At 54.0% G+C, this 15,289-nt stretch overlaps 1 protein-coding gene across 5 annotated transcripts in view; it reads right to left on the minus strand.

The window, feature by feature from the left end:
- The window catches only part of LOC142497974 (uncharacterized), a 364,739-nt gene that overhangs the window by 46,057 nt on the left and 303,393 nt on the right, over positions 1-15,289 (minus strand). Inside the window, exon 2 of one of the 5 annotated variants that reach the window (XM_075606462.1) lies at positions 5,554-5,908. The exons of 1 other annotated variant lie outside the window; for it this stretch is intronic. The gene's annotated coding sequence lies outside the window, so the exon portion shown is untranslated. 3 more of the 5 variants (XM_075606461.1, XM_075606463.1, XM_075606467.1) reach the window with 3 other exon arrangements.

Genomic DNA, 15,289 nt, shown 5'->3' on the forward strand with positions numbered 1-15,289 from the left:
CTGTCCCCCCTCCTGTCCACTGTCCCCCACCCTCTCCTGTCCACTGTCCCCCCACCCCCTCCTGTCCACTGTCCCCCCACCCCCCCGTCCACTGTCCCCCCACCCCCCCGTCCACTGTTCCCCCACCCCCTCCTGTCTACTGTCCCCCCTCCTGTCCACTGTCCCCCCACCCTCTCCTGTCCACTGTCCCCCACCCTCTCCTGTCCACTGTCCCCCACCCTCTCCTGTCCACTGTCCCCACACCCCCCCTGTCCACTGTCCCCACACCCCCTCCTGTCCACTGTCCCCATTCCCCCCTCCTGTCCACTGTCGTCCCCCTCCTGTCCACTGTCGTCCCCCTCCTGTCCACTGTCGTCCCCCCCTCCTGTCCACTGTCGTCCCCCCCTCCTGTCCACTGTCGTCCCCCCCTCCTGTCCACTGTCGTCCCCCCCTCCTGTCCACTGTCGTCCCCCCCTCCTGTCCACTGTCCCCCCCCCTCCTGTCCACTGTCGTCCCCACCTCCTGTCCACTGCCGTCCCCACCTCCTGTCCACTGCCGTCCTCCCCTCCTGTCCACTGCCGTCCCCCCCTCCTGTCCCCTGCCGTCCCCCCCTCCTGTCCCCTGCCACCCCCCCTCCTGTCCACTGCCACCCCCCCTCCTGTCCACTGCCACCCTCCTGTCCACTGTCCCCATTCCCCCCTCCTGTCCACTGCCCCCCCCTCCTGTCCACTGCCCACCCCCTCCTGTCCACTGTCACCCCCCCCTCCTGTCCACTGCCATCCCCCCCCCCTCCAGTCCGCCATCCCCCCCTCCAGTCCACTGTCCCCCCCCCTCCAGTCCACTGTCCCCCCCCACCCCCTCCTGTCCACTGTCACCCCACCCCCTCCTGTCCACTGTCCCCCCACCCCCTCCTGTCCACTGTCCCCCCACCCCCTCCTGTCCACTGTCCCCCCCACCCCCCCGTCCACGGTCCCCCCACCCCCTCCTGTCCCCCCTCCTATCCACTGTCCCCCACCCTCTCCTGTCCACTGTCCCCCCACCCCCTCCTGTCCACTGTCCCCCCACCCCCCCGTCCACGGTCCCCCCACCCCCTCCTGTCCCCCCTCCTATCCACTGTCCCCCACCCTCTCCTGTCCACTGTCCCCCCACCCCCTCCTGTCCACTGTCCCCCCACCCCCCCGTCCACTGTCCCCCCACCCCCTCCTGTCTACTGTCCCCCCTCCTGTCCACTGTCCCCCCACCCTCTCCTGTCCACTGTCCCCCACCCTCTCCTGTCCACTGTCCCCCACCCTCTCCTGTCCACTGTCCCCACACCCCCCCTGTCCACTGTCCCCACACCCCCTCCTGTCCACTGTCCCCACACCCCCTCCTGTCCACTGTCCCCACTTCCCCCTCCTGCCCACTGTCCCCCCCTCCTGTCCACTGTCCCCCCCTCCTGTCCACTGTCCTCCCCCTCCTGTCCACTGTCCCCCCCTCCTGTCCACTGTCCCCCCCCTCCTGTCCACTGTCCCCCCCCTCCTGTCCACTGTCCCCCCCCTCCTGTCCACTGTCCCCCCCCTCCTGTCCACTGTCCCCCCCCCTCCTGTCCACTGTCCCCCCCTCCTGTCCACTGTCCCCCCCCTCCTGTCCACTGTCCCCCCCTCCTGTCCACTGTCCCCCCCCCTCCTGTCCACTGCCCCCCCCTCCTGTCCACTGTCCCCCCCTCCTGTCCACTGTGTGCGTCCCCGCTCTCCTGTCCACTGTCCCCCCCCTCCTGTCCACTGTCCCCCCCTCCTGTCCACTGTCCCCCCCCTCCTGTCCACTGTCCCCCCCCTCCTGTCCACTGTCCCCCCCTCCTGTCCACTGTCCCCCCCCTCCTGTCCACTGTCCCCCCCCCTCCTGTCCACTGTCCCCCCCCCTCCTGTCCACTGTCCCCCCCTCCTGTCCACTGTCCCCCCCCCTCCTGTCCACTGTCCCCCCCCTCCTGTCCACTGTCCCCCCCCCTCCTGTCCACTGTACCCCCCCTCCTGTCCACTGTCCCCCCCCCTCCTGTCCACTGTCCCCCCACCCCCTCCTGTCCACTGTCCCCCCACCCCCCCGTCCACGGTCCCCCCACCCCCTCCTGTCCCCCCTCCTGTCCACTGTCCCCCACCCTCTCCTGTCCACTGTCCCCCCACCCCCTCCTGTCCACTGTCCCCCCCTCCTGTCCACTGTCCTCCCCCTCCTGTCCACTGCCCCCCCCCCTCCTGTCCACTGTCCCCCCCCTCCTGTCCACTGTGTGCGTCCCCCCCCTCCTGTCCACTGTCCCCCCCCTCCTGTCCACTGTCCCCCCCCCTCCTGTCCACTGTCCCCCCCCCTCCTGTCCACTGTCCCCCCCCTCCTGTCCACTGTCCCCCCCTCCTGTCCACTGTCCCCCCCCTCCTGTCCACTGTCCCCCCCCCCTCCTGTCCACTGTCCCCCCCCCCTCCTGTCCACTGTCCCCCCCCTCCTGTCCACTGTCCCCCCCCTCCTGTCCACTGTCCCCCCCCCTCCTGTCCACTGTCCCCCCCCCTCCTGTCCACTGTCCCCCCCCCTCCTGTCCACTGTGTGCGTCCCCGCTCTCCTGTCCACTGTCCCCCCACCCCCTCCTGTCCACTGTCCCCCCACCCCCCCGTCCACGGTCCCCCCACCCCCTCCTGTCCCCCCTCCTGTCCACTGTCCCCCACCCTCTCCTGTCCACTGTCCCCCCACCCCCTCCTGTCCACTGTCCCCCCACCCCCCCGTCCACTGTTCCCCCACCCCCTCCTGTCTACTGTCCCCCCTCCTGTCCACTGTCCCCCCACCCTCTCCTGTCCACTGTCCCCCACCCTCTCCTGTCCACTGTCCCCCACCCTCTCCTGTCCACGGTCCCCACACCCCCCCTGTCCACTGTCCCCACACCCCCTCCTGTCCACTGTCCCCATTCCCCCCCCCTCCTGTCCACTGTCCCCCCCTCCTGTCCACTGTCCTCCCCCTCCTGTCCACTGTCCCCCCCCTCCTGTCCACTGCCCCCCCCCTCCTGTCCACTGTCCCCCCCCCTCCTGTCCACTGTGTGCGTCCCCGCTCTCCTGTCCACTGTCCCCCCACCCCCTCCTGTCCACTGTCCCCCCACCCCCCCGTCCACGGTCCCCCCACCCCCTCCTGTCCCCCCTCCTGTCCACTGTCCCCCACCCTCTCCTGTCCACTGTCCCCCCACCCCCTCCTGTCCACTGTCCCCCCACCCCCCCGTCCACTGTTCCCCCACCCCCTCCTGTCTACTGTCCCCCCTCCTGTCCACTGTCCCCCCACCCTCTCCTGTCCACTGTCCCCCACCCTCTCCTGTCCACTGTCCCCCACCCTCTCCTGTCCACTGTCCCCACACCCCCCCTGTCCACTGTCCCCACACCCCCCCTGTCCACTGTCCCCACACCCCCTCCTGTCCACTGTCCCCCCCCTCCTGTCCACTGCCCCCCCCCTCCTGTCCACTGTCCCCCCCTCCTGTCCACTGTCCTCCCCCTCCTGTCCACTGTCCCCCCCCTCCTGTCCACTGCCCCCCCCCTCCTGTCCACTGTCCTCCCCCTCCTGTCCACTGTCCCCCCCTCCTGTCCACTGCCCCCCCCCCTCCTGTCCACTGTCCCCCCCCCTCCTGTCCACTGTGTGCGTCCCCGCTCTCCTGTCCACTGTCCCCCCACCCCCTCCTGTCCACTGTCCCCCCACCCCCCCGTCCACGGTCCCCCCACCCCCTCCTGTCCCCCCTCCTGTCCACTGTCCCCCACCCTCTCCTGTCCACTGTCCCCCCACCCCCTCCTGTCCACTGTCCCCCCACCCCCCCGTCCACTGTTCCCCCACCCCCTCCTGTCTACTGTCCCCCCTCCTGTCCACTGTCCCCCCACCCTCTCCTGTCCACTGTCCCCCACCCTCTCCTGTCCACTGTCCCCCACCCTCTCCTGTCCACTGTCCCCACCCCCCCCCTGTCCACTGTCCCCACACCCCCCCTGTCCACTGTCCCCACACCCCCTCCTGTCCACTGTCCCCCCCCTCCTGTCCACTGTCCCCCCCTCCTGTCCACTGTCCTCCCCCTCCTGTCCACTGTCCCCCCCCTCCTGTCCACTGCCCCCCCCCTCCTGTCCACTGCCCCCCCCCCTCCTGTCCACTGCCCCCCCCCCTCCTGTCCACTGCCCCCCCCCTCCTGTCCACTGCCCCCCCCCTCCTGTCCACTGCCCCCCCCCCTCCTGTCCACTGCCCCCCCCCTCCTGTCCACTGCCCCCCCCCTCCTGTCCACTGTCCCCCCCCCTCCTGTCCACTGTCCCCCCCCCTCCTGTCCACTGTCCCCCCCTCCTGTCCACTGTCCCCCCCCTCCTGTCCACTGTCCCCCCCTCCTGTCCACTGTCCCCCCTCCTGTCCACTGCCCCCCCCCTCCTGTCCACTGTCGTCCCCCTCCTGTCCACTGTCCCCCCCCCTCCTGTCCACTGTCGCCCCCCCTCCTGTCCACTGTCCCCCCCTTCCTGTCCACTGTGTGCGTCCCCGCTCTCCTGTCCACTGTCCCCCCCCTCCTGTCCACTGTCCCCCCCCCTCCTGTCCACTGTCCCCCCCCCTCCTGTCCACTGTCCCCCCCCCTCCTGTCCACTGTCCCCCCCCCCTCCTGTCCACTGTCCCCCCCCCTCCTGTCCACTGTCCCCCCCCCTCCTGTCCACTGTCCCCCCCCCTCCTGTCCACTGTCCCCCCCCTCCTGTCCACTGTCCCCCCCCTCCTGTCCACTGTCCCCCCCCTCCTGTCCACTGTCCCCCCCCTCCTGTCCACTGTCCCCCCCCCTCCTGTCCACTGTCCCCCCCCCTCCTGTCCACTGTCCCCCCCCCTCCTGTCCACTGCCCCCCCCCTCCTGTCCACTGTCCCCCCCCCTCCTGTCCACTGTGTGCGTCCCCGCTCTCCTGTCCACTGTGCGTCCCGCCCCCCTCCTGTCCACTGTGCGTCCCGCCCCCCTCCTGTCCACTGTGCGTCCCGCCCCCCTCCTGTCCACTGTGCGTCCCACCCCCCTCCTGTCCACTGTCGTCCCACCCCCCTCCTGTCCACTGTCGTCCCACCCCCCTCCTGTCCACTGTCGTCCCACCCCCCTCCTGTCCACTTCCCCCCCCCCTCCTGTCCATTGTCCCTCCTCCTGTACACTGTCCCCCCCTCCTGTCCACTGTCCCCCCACCCCCTCCTGTCCACTGTCCCCCCACCCCACCCACTCCTGATGAATGCTCAAAGAACTAGATTGGTCATCACTTGAGTCTAGGCGCAAAGTTCACCTTTCCTGTCTTGCCCAAATACTTTCTGGGCAAGCGACCCATCTATCTGAACATGCTCCTCACCCCTGCCACATGCAGCACTTATCCTCTGAATGTGGAAAAAAATCTACCTCCTCTGGCGCTGAGGCAAGGGTGTGGAGCGGATAGGAAACAGGATTCTTCTTTTAAACGATTACCTCAGAAGAAAAGAAAAGACAAAACATGCAGATAGCCTGCAATAGTGCATTACCCAGGGAAAAATAGGATTAAAAATAAAAGAGCAGTTTATTACACAATAATAAAACTAAACAATAAAAATACAATGCATTACATTAAAATATGCATGTGCCTCTGCACTAGACCAATTGATCTTTGAACTTGCTCCGCCTTGATAAAAATTGGAATCCTACTCACCAAAAGTGAATAGGACATGTGCAATGGTTTAAAGGTCTTTTCCGCCGGATCAACCGATCGCCATGGGGTGCAATACGTCTGCTGCTGAGGGAGGATCACCTTCTATGCTCCGTGAAGAATTGCTACCGGAGAACGCTCGATCAACTCCTCCGCTGACGTCACCACTGAATCATCTGAGATCTGATTCCAAAAGACTGTTCATGGCCCCAAGACTCAACGAAGTATCCGGCCGTTCCTCCTTCTCTTACTGTGCACCCCAAAACTGGAACAACCTACCGGAGACTCTCACAGTCACCACCAGTCTAAGGCCGAGCTTATAGTGACGGCGATGCGACGTCGCTGAAAACAAACGCATTGCCACCGCCGCGTGTGCTTATAGTAAACAATGCAATGTCTTGTATATAATGTATACCCTGCTCACTTATGTAACTGTATTTGTAACCATGTATTATTTGTCATCATAACTCTATGCTCAGCACATACGTGAGAACGAGAGGTAACTAACTGTATTACTTCCTGTAACACGTTATAACTCTGTGCCCAGGACACGCGTGAGAACGAGAGGTAACTCTCACTGTATTACTGCCTGTAACACATTATAACTCTGTGCCCAGGACATGCGTGAGAACAAGAGGCAACTCTCAATGTATTACTGCCTGTAACACATGTTATAACTCTGTGCCCAGGACATGCGTGAGAACGAGAGGTAACTCTCACTGTATTACTGCCTGTAACACATGTTATAACTCTGTGCCCAGGACATGCGTGAGAACGAGAGGTAACTCTCACTGTATTACTGCCTGTAACACATGTTATAACTCTGTGCTCAGGACATGCGTGAGAACGAGAGGTAACTCTCACTGTATTACTGCCTGTAACACGTTATAACTCTGTGCCCAGGACATGCGTGAGAACGAGAGGTAACTCTCACTGTATTACTGCCTGTACCACATGTTATAACTCTGTGCCCAGGACATGCGTGAGAACGAGCGGTAACTCTCACTGTATTACTGCCTGTACACATCTTATAACTCTATGCTCAGGACATGCGTGAGAACGAGAGGTAACTCTCACTGTATTACTGCCTGTAACACATGTTATAACTCTGTGCCCAGGACATGCGTGAGAACGAGAGGTAACTCTCACTGTATTACTGCCTGTAACACGTTATAACTCTGTGCCCAGGATATCCGTGAGAACGAGAGGTAACTCTCACTGTATTACTGCCTGTAACACGTTATAACTCTGTGCCCAGGACATACGTGAGAACGAGAGGTAACTCTCAATGTATTACTGCCTGGTAACACATGTTATAACTCTGTGCCCAAGACATGCGTGAGAACTAGAGGCAACTCTCAATGTATTACTTCCTGTAACACATGTTATAACTCTGTGCCCAGGACATGCGTGAGAACGAGAGGTAACTCTCACTGTATTACTGCCTGTAACACATGTTATAACTCTGTGCGCAGGACATGCGTGAGAACGAGAGGTAACTCTCACTGTATTACTGCCTGTAACACATCTTATAACTCTATGCTCAGGACATGCGTGAGAACGAGAGGTAACTCTCACTGTATTACTGCCTGGTAACACATGTTATAACTCTGTGCCCAGGACATGCGTGAGAACGAGAGGTAACTCTCACTGTATTACTGCCTGTAACACGTTATAACTCTGTGCCCAGGACATGCGTGAGAACGAGAGGTAACTCTCACTGTATTACTGCCTGTAACACATGTTATAACTCTGTGCCCAGGACATGCGTGAGAACGAGAGGTAACTCTCACTGTATTACTGCCTGTAACACGTTATAACTCTGTGCCCAGGATATCCGTGAGAACGAGAGGTAACTCTCACTGTATTACTGCCTGTAACACGTTATAACTCTGTGCCCAGGACATACGTGAGAACGAGAGGTAACTCTCAATGTATTACTGCCTGGTAACACATGTTATAACTCTGTGCCCAAGACATGCGTGAGAACTAGAGGCAACTCTCAATGTATTACTTCCTGTAACACATGTTATAACTCTGTGCCCAGGACATGCGTGAGAACGAGAGGTAACTCTCACTGTATTACTGCCTGTAACACATGTTATAACTCTGTGCGCAGGACATGCGTGAGAACGAGAGGTAACTCTCACTGTATTACTGCCTGTAACACATCTTATAACTCTATGCTCAGGACATGCGTGAGAACGAGAGGTAACTCTCACTGTATTACTGCCTGGTAACACATGTTATAATTCTGTGCCCAGGACATGCGTGAGAACGAGAGGTAACTCTCACTGTATTACTGCCTGTAACACGTTATAACTCTGTGCCCAGGACATGCGTGAGAACGAGAGGTAACTCTCACTGTATTACTGCCTGTAACACATGTTATAACTCTGTGCCCAGGACATGCGTGAGAACGAGAGGTAACTCTCACTGTATTACTGCCTGTAACACATGTTATAACTCTGTGCCCAGGACATGCGTGAGAACGAGAGGTAACTCTCACTGTATTACTGCCTGTAACACATGTTATAACTCTGTGCTCAGGACATGCGTGAGAACGAGAGGTAACTCTCACTGTATTACTGCCTGTAACACGTTATAACTCTGTGCCCAGGACATGCGTGAGAACGAGAGGTAACTCTCACTGTATTACTGCCTGTACCACATGTTATAACTCTGTGCCCAGGACATGCGTGAGAACGAGCGGTAACTCTCACTGTATTACTGCCTGTAACACATCTTATAACTCTATGCTCAGGACATGCGTGAGAACGAGAGGTAACTCTCACTGTATTACTGCCTGTAACACATGTTATAACTCTGTGCCCAGGACATGCGTGAGAACGAGAGGTAACTCTCACTGTATTACTGCCTGTAACACGTTATAACTCTGTGCCCAGGATATCCGTGAGAACGAGAGGTAACTCTCACTGTATTACTGCCTGTAACACGTTATAACTCTGTGCCCAGGACATACGTGAGAACGAGAGGTAACTCTCAATGTATTACTGCCTGGTAACACATGTTATAACTCTGTGCCCAAGACATGCGTGAGAACTAGAGGCAACTCTCAATGTATTACTTCCTGTAACACATGTTATAACTCTGTGCCCAGGACATGCGTGAGAACGAGGTAACTCTCACTGTATTACTGCCTGTAACACATGTTATAACTCTGTGCGCAGGACATGCGTGAGAACGAGAGGTAACTCTCACTGTATTACTGCCTGTAACACATCTTATAACTCTATGCTCAGGACATGCGTGAGAACGAGAGGTAACTCTCACTGTATTACTGCCTGGTAACACATGTTATAACTCTGTGCCCAGGACATGCGTGAGAACGAGAGGTAACTCTCACTGTATTACTGCCTGTAACACGTTATAACTCTGTGCCCAGGACATGCGTGAGAACGAGAGGTAACTCTCACTGTATTACTGCCTGTAACACATGTTATAACTCTGTGCCCAGGACATGCGTGAGAACGAGAGGTAACTCTCACTGTATTACTGCCTGTAACACGTTATAACTCTGTGCCCAGGATATCCGTGAGAACGAGAGGTAACTCTCACTGTATTACTGCCTGTAACACGTTATAACTCTGTGCCCAGGACATACGTGAGAACGAGAGGTAACTCTCAATGTATTACTTCCTGTAACACATGTTATAACTCTGTGCCCAGGACATGCGTGAGAACGAGAGGTAACTCTCACTGTATTACTGCCTGTAACACGTTATAACTCTGTGCCCAGGATATCCGTGAGAACGAGAGGTAACTCTCACTGTATTACTGCCTGTAACACGTTATAACTCTGTGCCCAGGACATACGTGAGAACGAGAGGTAACTCTCAATGTATTACAGCCTGGTAACACATGTTATAACTCTGTGCCCAAGACATGCGTGAGAACTAGAGGCAACTCTCAATGTATTACTTCCTGTAACACATGTTATAACTCTGTGCCCAGGACATGCGTGAGAACGAGAGGTAACTCTCACTGTATTACTGCCTGTAACACATGTTATAACTCTGTGCCCAGGACATGCGTGAGAACGAGAGGTAACTCTCACTGTATTACTGCCTGTAACACATGTTATAACTCTGTGCCCAGGACATGCGTGAGAACGAGAGGTAACTCTCACTGTATTACTGCCTGTAACACGTTATAACTCTGTGCCCAGGATATCCGTGAGAACGAGAGGTAACTCTCACTGTATTACTGCCTGTAACACGTTATAACTCTGTGCCCAGGACATACGTGAGAACGTGAGGTAACTCTCACTGTATTACTGCCTGTAACACATGTTATAACTCTGTGCCCAAGACATGCGTGAGAACTAGAGGCAACTCTCAATGTATTACTTCCTGTAACACATGTTATAACTCTGTGCCCAGGACATGCGTGAGAACGAGAGGTAACTCTCACTGTATTACTGCCTGTAACACATGTTATAACTCTGTGCCCAGGACATGCGTGAGAACGAGAGGTAACTCTCACTGTATTACTGCCTGTAACACATGTTATAACTCTGTGCCCAGGACATGCGTGAGAACGAGAGGTAACTCTCACTGTATCACTGCCTGTAACACATGTTATAACTCTGTGCTCAGGACATGCGTGAGAACGGCCGGTAACTCTCACTGTATTACTGCCTGTAACACATGTTATAACTCTGTGCCCAGGACATGCGTGAGAGCGAGAGGTAACTCTCACTGTATTACTGCCTGTAACACATGTTATAACTCTGTGCCCAGGACATGCGTGAGAACGAGAGGTAACTCTCACTGTGTTACTGCCTGTAACACATGTTATAACTCTGTGCCCAGGACATGCGTGAGAACGAGAGGTAACTCTCACTGTATTACTGCCTGTAACACACGTTATAACTCTGTGCCCAGGACATGCGTGAGAACGAGAGGTAACTCTCACTGTATTACTGCCTGTAACATGTTATAACTCTGTGCCCAGGACATGCGTGAGAACGAGAGGTAACTCTCACTGTATTACTGCCTGTAACACGTTATAACCCTGTGCCCAGGACATGCGTGAGAGCGAGAGGTAACTCTCACTGTATTACTGCCTGTAACACATGTTATAACTCTGTGCCCAGGACATGCGTGAGAACGAGAGGTAACGCTCACTGTATTACTTCCTGTAACACGTTATAACTCTGTGCCCAGGACATGCGTGAGAACGAGAGGCAACTCTCAATGTATTACTGCCTGTAACACATGTTATAACTGTGTGCCCAGGACATGCATGAGAACGAGAGGTAACTCTCACTGTATTACTGCCTGTAACACATCTTATAACTCTATGCTCAGGACATGCGTGAGAACGAGAGGTAACTCTCACTGTATTACTGCCTGTAACACATGTTATAACTCTGTGCCCAGGACATGCGTGAGAACGAGAGGTAACTCTCACTGTATTACTGCCTGTAACACGTTATAACTCTGTGCCCAGGATATCCGTGAGAACGAGAGGTAACTCTCACTGTATTACTGCCTGTAACACGTTATAACTCTGTGCCCAGGACATACGTGAGAACGAGAGGTAACTCTCAATGTATTACTGCCTGGTAACACATGTTATAACTCTGTGCCCAAGACATGCGTGAGAACTAGAGGCAACTCTCAATGTATTACTTCCTGTAACACATGTTATAACTCTGTGCCCAGGACATGCGTGAGAACGAGAGGTAACTCTCACTGTATTACTGCCTGTAACACATGTTATAACTCTGTGCGCAGGACATGCGTGAGAACGAGAGGTAACTCTCACTGTATTACTGCCTGTAACACATCTTATAACTCTATGCTCAGGACATGCGTGAGAACGAGAGGTAACTCTCACTGTATTACTGCCTGGTAACACATGTTATAACTCTGTGCCCAGGACATGCGTGAGAACGAGAGGTAACTCTCACTGTATTACTGCCTGTAACACATTATAACTCTGTGCCCAGGATATCCGTGAGAACGAGAGGTAACTCTCACTGTATTACTGCCTGTAACACTTTATAACTCTGTGCCCAGGACATACGTGAGAACGAGAGGTAACTCTCAATGTATTACTGCCTGGTAACACATGTTATAACTCTGTGCCCAAGACATGCGTGAGAACTAGAGGCAACTCTCAATGTATTACTTCCTGTAACACATGTTATAACTCTGTGCCCAGGACATGCGTGAGAACGAGAGGTAACTCTCACTGTATTACTGCCTGTAACACATGTTATAACTCTGCGCAGGACATGCGTGAGAACGATAGGTAACTCTCACTGTATTACTGCCTGTAACACATCTTATAACTCTATGCTCAGGACATGCGTGAGAACGAGAGGTAACTCTCACTGTATTACTGCCTGGTAACACATGTTATAACTCTTTGCCCAGGACATGCGTGAGAACGAGAGGTAACTCTCACTGTATTACTGCCTGTAACACGTTATAACTCTGTGCCCAGGACATGCGTGAGAACGAGAGGTAACTCTCACTGTATTACTGCCTGTAACACATGTTATAACTCTGTGCCCAGGACATGCGTGAGAACGAGAGGTAACTCTCACTGTATTACTGCCTGTAACACGTTATAACTCTGTGCCCAGGACATGCGTGAGAACGAGAGGTAACTCTCACTGTATTACTGCCTGTAACACATGTTATAACTCTGTGCCCAGGACATGCGTGAGAACGAGAGGTAACTCTCACTGTATTACTGCCTGTAACACGTTATAACTCTGTGCCCAGGATATCCGTGAGAACGAGAGGTAACTCTCACTGTATTACTGCCTGTAACACGTTATAACTCTGTGCCCAGGACATACGTGAGAACGAGAGGTAACTCTCAATGTATTACTGCCTGGTAACACATGTTATAACTCTGTGCCCAAGACATGCGTGAGAACTAGAGGCAACTCTCAATGTATTACTTCCTGTAACACATGTTATAACTCTGTGCCCAGGACATGCGTGAGAACGAGAGGTAACTCTCACTGTATTACTGCCTGTAACACATGTTATAACTCTGTGCGCAGGACATGCGTGAGAACGAGAGGTAACTCTCACTGTATTACTGCCTGTAACACATCTTATAACTCTATGCTCAGGACATGCGTGAGAACGAGAGGTAACTCTCACTGTATTACTGCCTGGTAACACATGTTATAACTCTGTGCCCAGGACATGCGTGAGAACGAGAGGTAACTCTCACTGTATTACTGCCTGTAACACGTTATAACTCTGTGCCCAGGACATGCGTGAGAACGAGAGGTAACTCTCACTGTATTACTGCCTGTAACACATGTTATAACTCTGTGCCCAGGACATGCGTGAGAACGAGAGGTAACTCTCACTGTATTACTGCCTGTAACACGTTATAACTCTGTGCCCAGGATATCCGTGAGAACGAGAGGTAACTCTCACTGTATTACTGCCTGTAACACGTTATAACTCTGTGCCCAGGACATACGTGAGAACGAGAGGTAACTCTCAATGTATTACTGCCTGGTAACACATGTTATAACTCTGTGCCCAAGACATGCGTGAGAACTAGAGGTAACTCTCACTGTATTACTGCCTGTAACACATCTTATAACTCTATGCTCAGGACATGCGTGAGAACGAGAGGTAACTCTCACTGTATTACTGCCTGGTAACACATGTTATAACTCTGTGCCCAGGACATGCGTGAGAACGAGAGGTAACTCTCACTGTATTACTGCCTGTAACACATGTTATAACTCTGCGCAGGACATGCGTGAGAACGATAGGTAACTCTCACTGTATTACTGCCTGTAACACATCTTATAACTCTATGCTCAGGACATGCGTGAGAACGAGAGGTAACTCTCACTGTATTACTGCCTGGTAACACATGTTATAACTCTTTGCCCAGGACATGCGTGAGAACGAGAGGTAACTCTCACTGTATTACTGCCTGTAACACGTTATAACTCTGTGCCCAGGACATGCGTGAGAACGAGAGGTAACTCTCACTGTATTACTGCCTGTAACACATGTTATAACTCTGTGCCCAGGACATGCGTGAGAACGAGAGGTAACTCTCACTGTATTACTGCCTGTAACACGTTATAACTCTGTGCCCAGGACATGCGTGAGAACGAGAGGTAACTCTCACTGTATTACTGCCTGTAACACATGTTATAACTCTGTGCCCAGGACATGCGTGAGAACGAGAGGTAACTCTCACTGTATTACTGCCTGTAACACGTTATAACTCTGTGCCCAGGATATCCGTGAGAACGAGAGGTAACTCTCACTGTATTACTGCCTGTAACACGTTATAACTCTGTGCCCAGGACATACGTGAGAACGAGAGGTAACTCTCAATGTATTACTGCCTGGTAACACATGTTATAACTCTGTGCCCAAGACATGCGTGAGAACTAGAGGCAACTCTCAATGTATTACTTCCTGTAACACATGTTATAACTCTGTGCCCAGGACATGCGTGAGAACGAGAGGTAACTCTCACTGTATTACTGCCTGTAACACATGTTATAACTCTGTGCGCAGGACATGCGTGAGAACGAGAGGTAACTCTCACTGTATTACTGCCTGTAACACATCTTATAACTCTATGCTCAGGACATGCGTGAGAACGAGAGGTAACTCTCACTGTATTACTGCCTGGTAACACATGTTATAACTCTGTGCCCAGGACATGCGTGAGAACGAGAGGTAACTCTCACTGTATTACTGCCTGTAACACGTTATAACTCTGTGCCCAGGACATGCGTGAGAACGAGAGGTAACTCTCACTGTATTACTGCCTGTAACACATGTTATAACTCTGTGCCCAGGACATGCGTGAGAACGAGAGGTAACTCTCACTGTATTACTGCCTGTAACACGTTATAACTCTGTGCCCAGGATATCCGTGAGAACGAGAGGTAACTCTCACTGTATTACTGCCTGTAACACGTTATAACTCTGTGCCCAGGACATACGTGAGAACGAGAGGTAACTCTCAATGTATTACTGCCTGGTAACACATGTTATAACTCTGTGCCCAAGACATGCGTGAGAACTAGAGGTAACTCTCACTGTATTACTGCCTGTAACACATCTTATAACTCTATGCTCAGGACATGCGTGAGAACGAGAGGTAACTCTCACTGTATTACTGCCTGGTAACACATGTTATAACTCTGTGCCCAGGACATGCGTGAGAACGAGAGGTAACTCTCACTGTATTACTGCCTGTAACACATGTTATAACTCTGCGCAGGACATGCGTGAGAACGATAGGTAACTCTCACTGTATTACTGCCTGTAACACATCTTATAACTCTATGCTCAGGACATGCGTGAGAACGAGAGGTAACTCTCACTGTATTACTGCCTGGTAACACATGTTATAACTCTTTGCCCAGGACATGCGTGAGAACGAGAGGTAACTCTCACTGTATTACTGCCTGTAACACGTTATAACTCTGTGCCCAGGACATGCGTGAGAACGAGAGGTAACTCTCACTGTATTACTGCCTGTAACACATGTTATAACTCTGTGCCCAGGACATGCGTGAGAACGAGAGGTAACTCTCACTGTATTACTGCCTGTAACACGTTATAACTCTGTGCCCAGGACATGCGTGAGAACGAGAGGTAACTCTCACTGTA

This window comes from Ascaphus truei, chromosome 6, assembly GCF_040206685.1.
Source record: "Ascaphus truei isolate aAscTru1 chromosome 6, aAscTru1.hap1, whole genome shotgun sequence".
Lineage (NCBI taxonomy): Eukaryota > Metazoa > Chordata > Amphibia > Anura > Ascaphidae > Ascaphus > Ascaphus truei.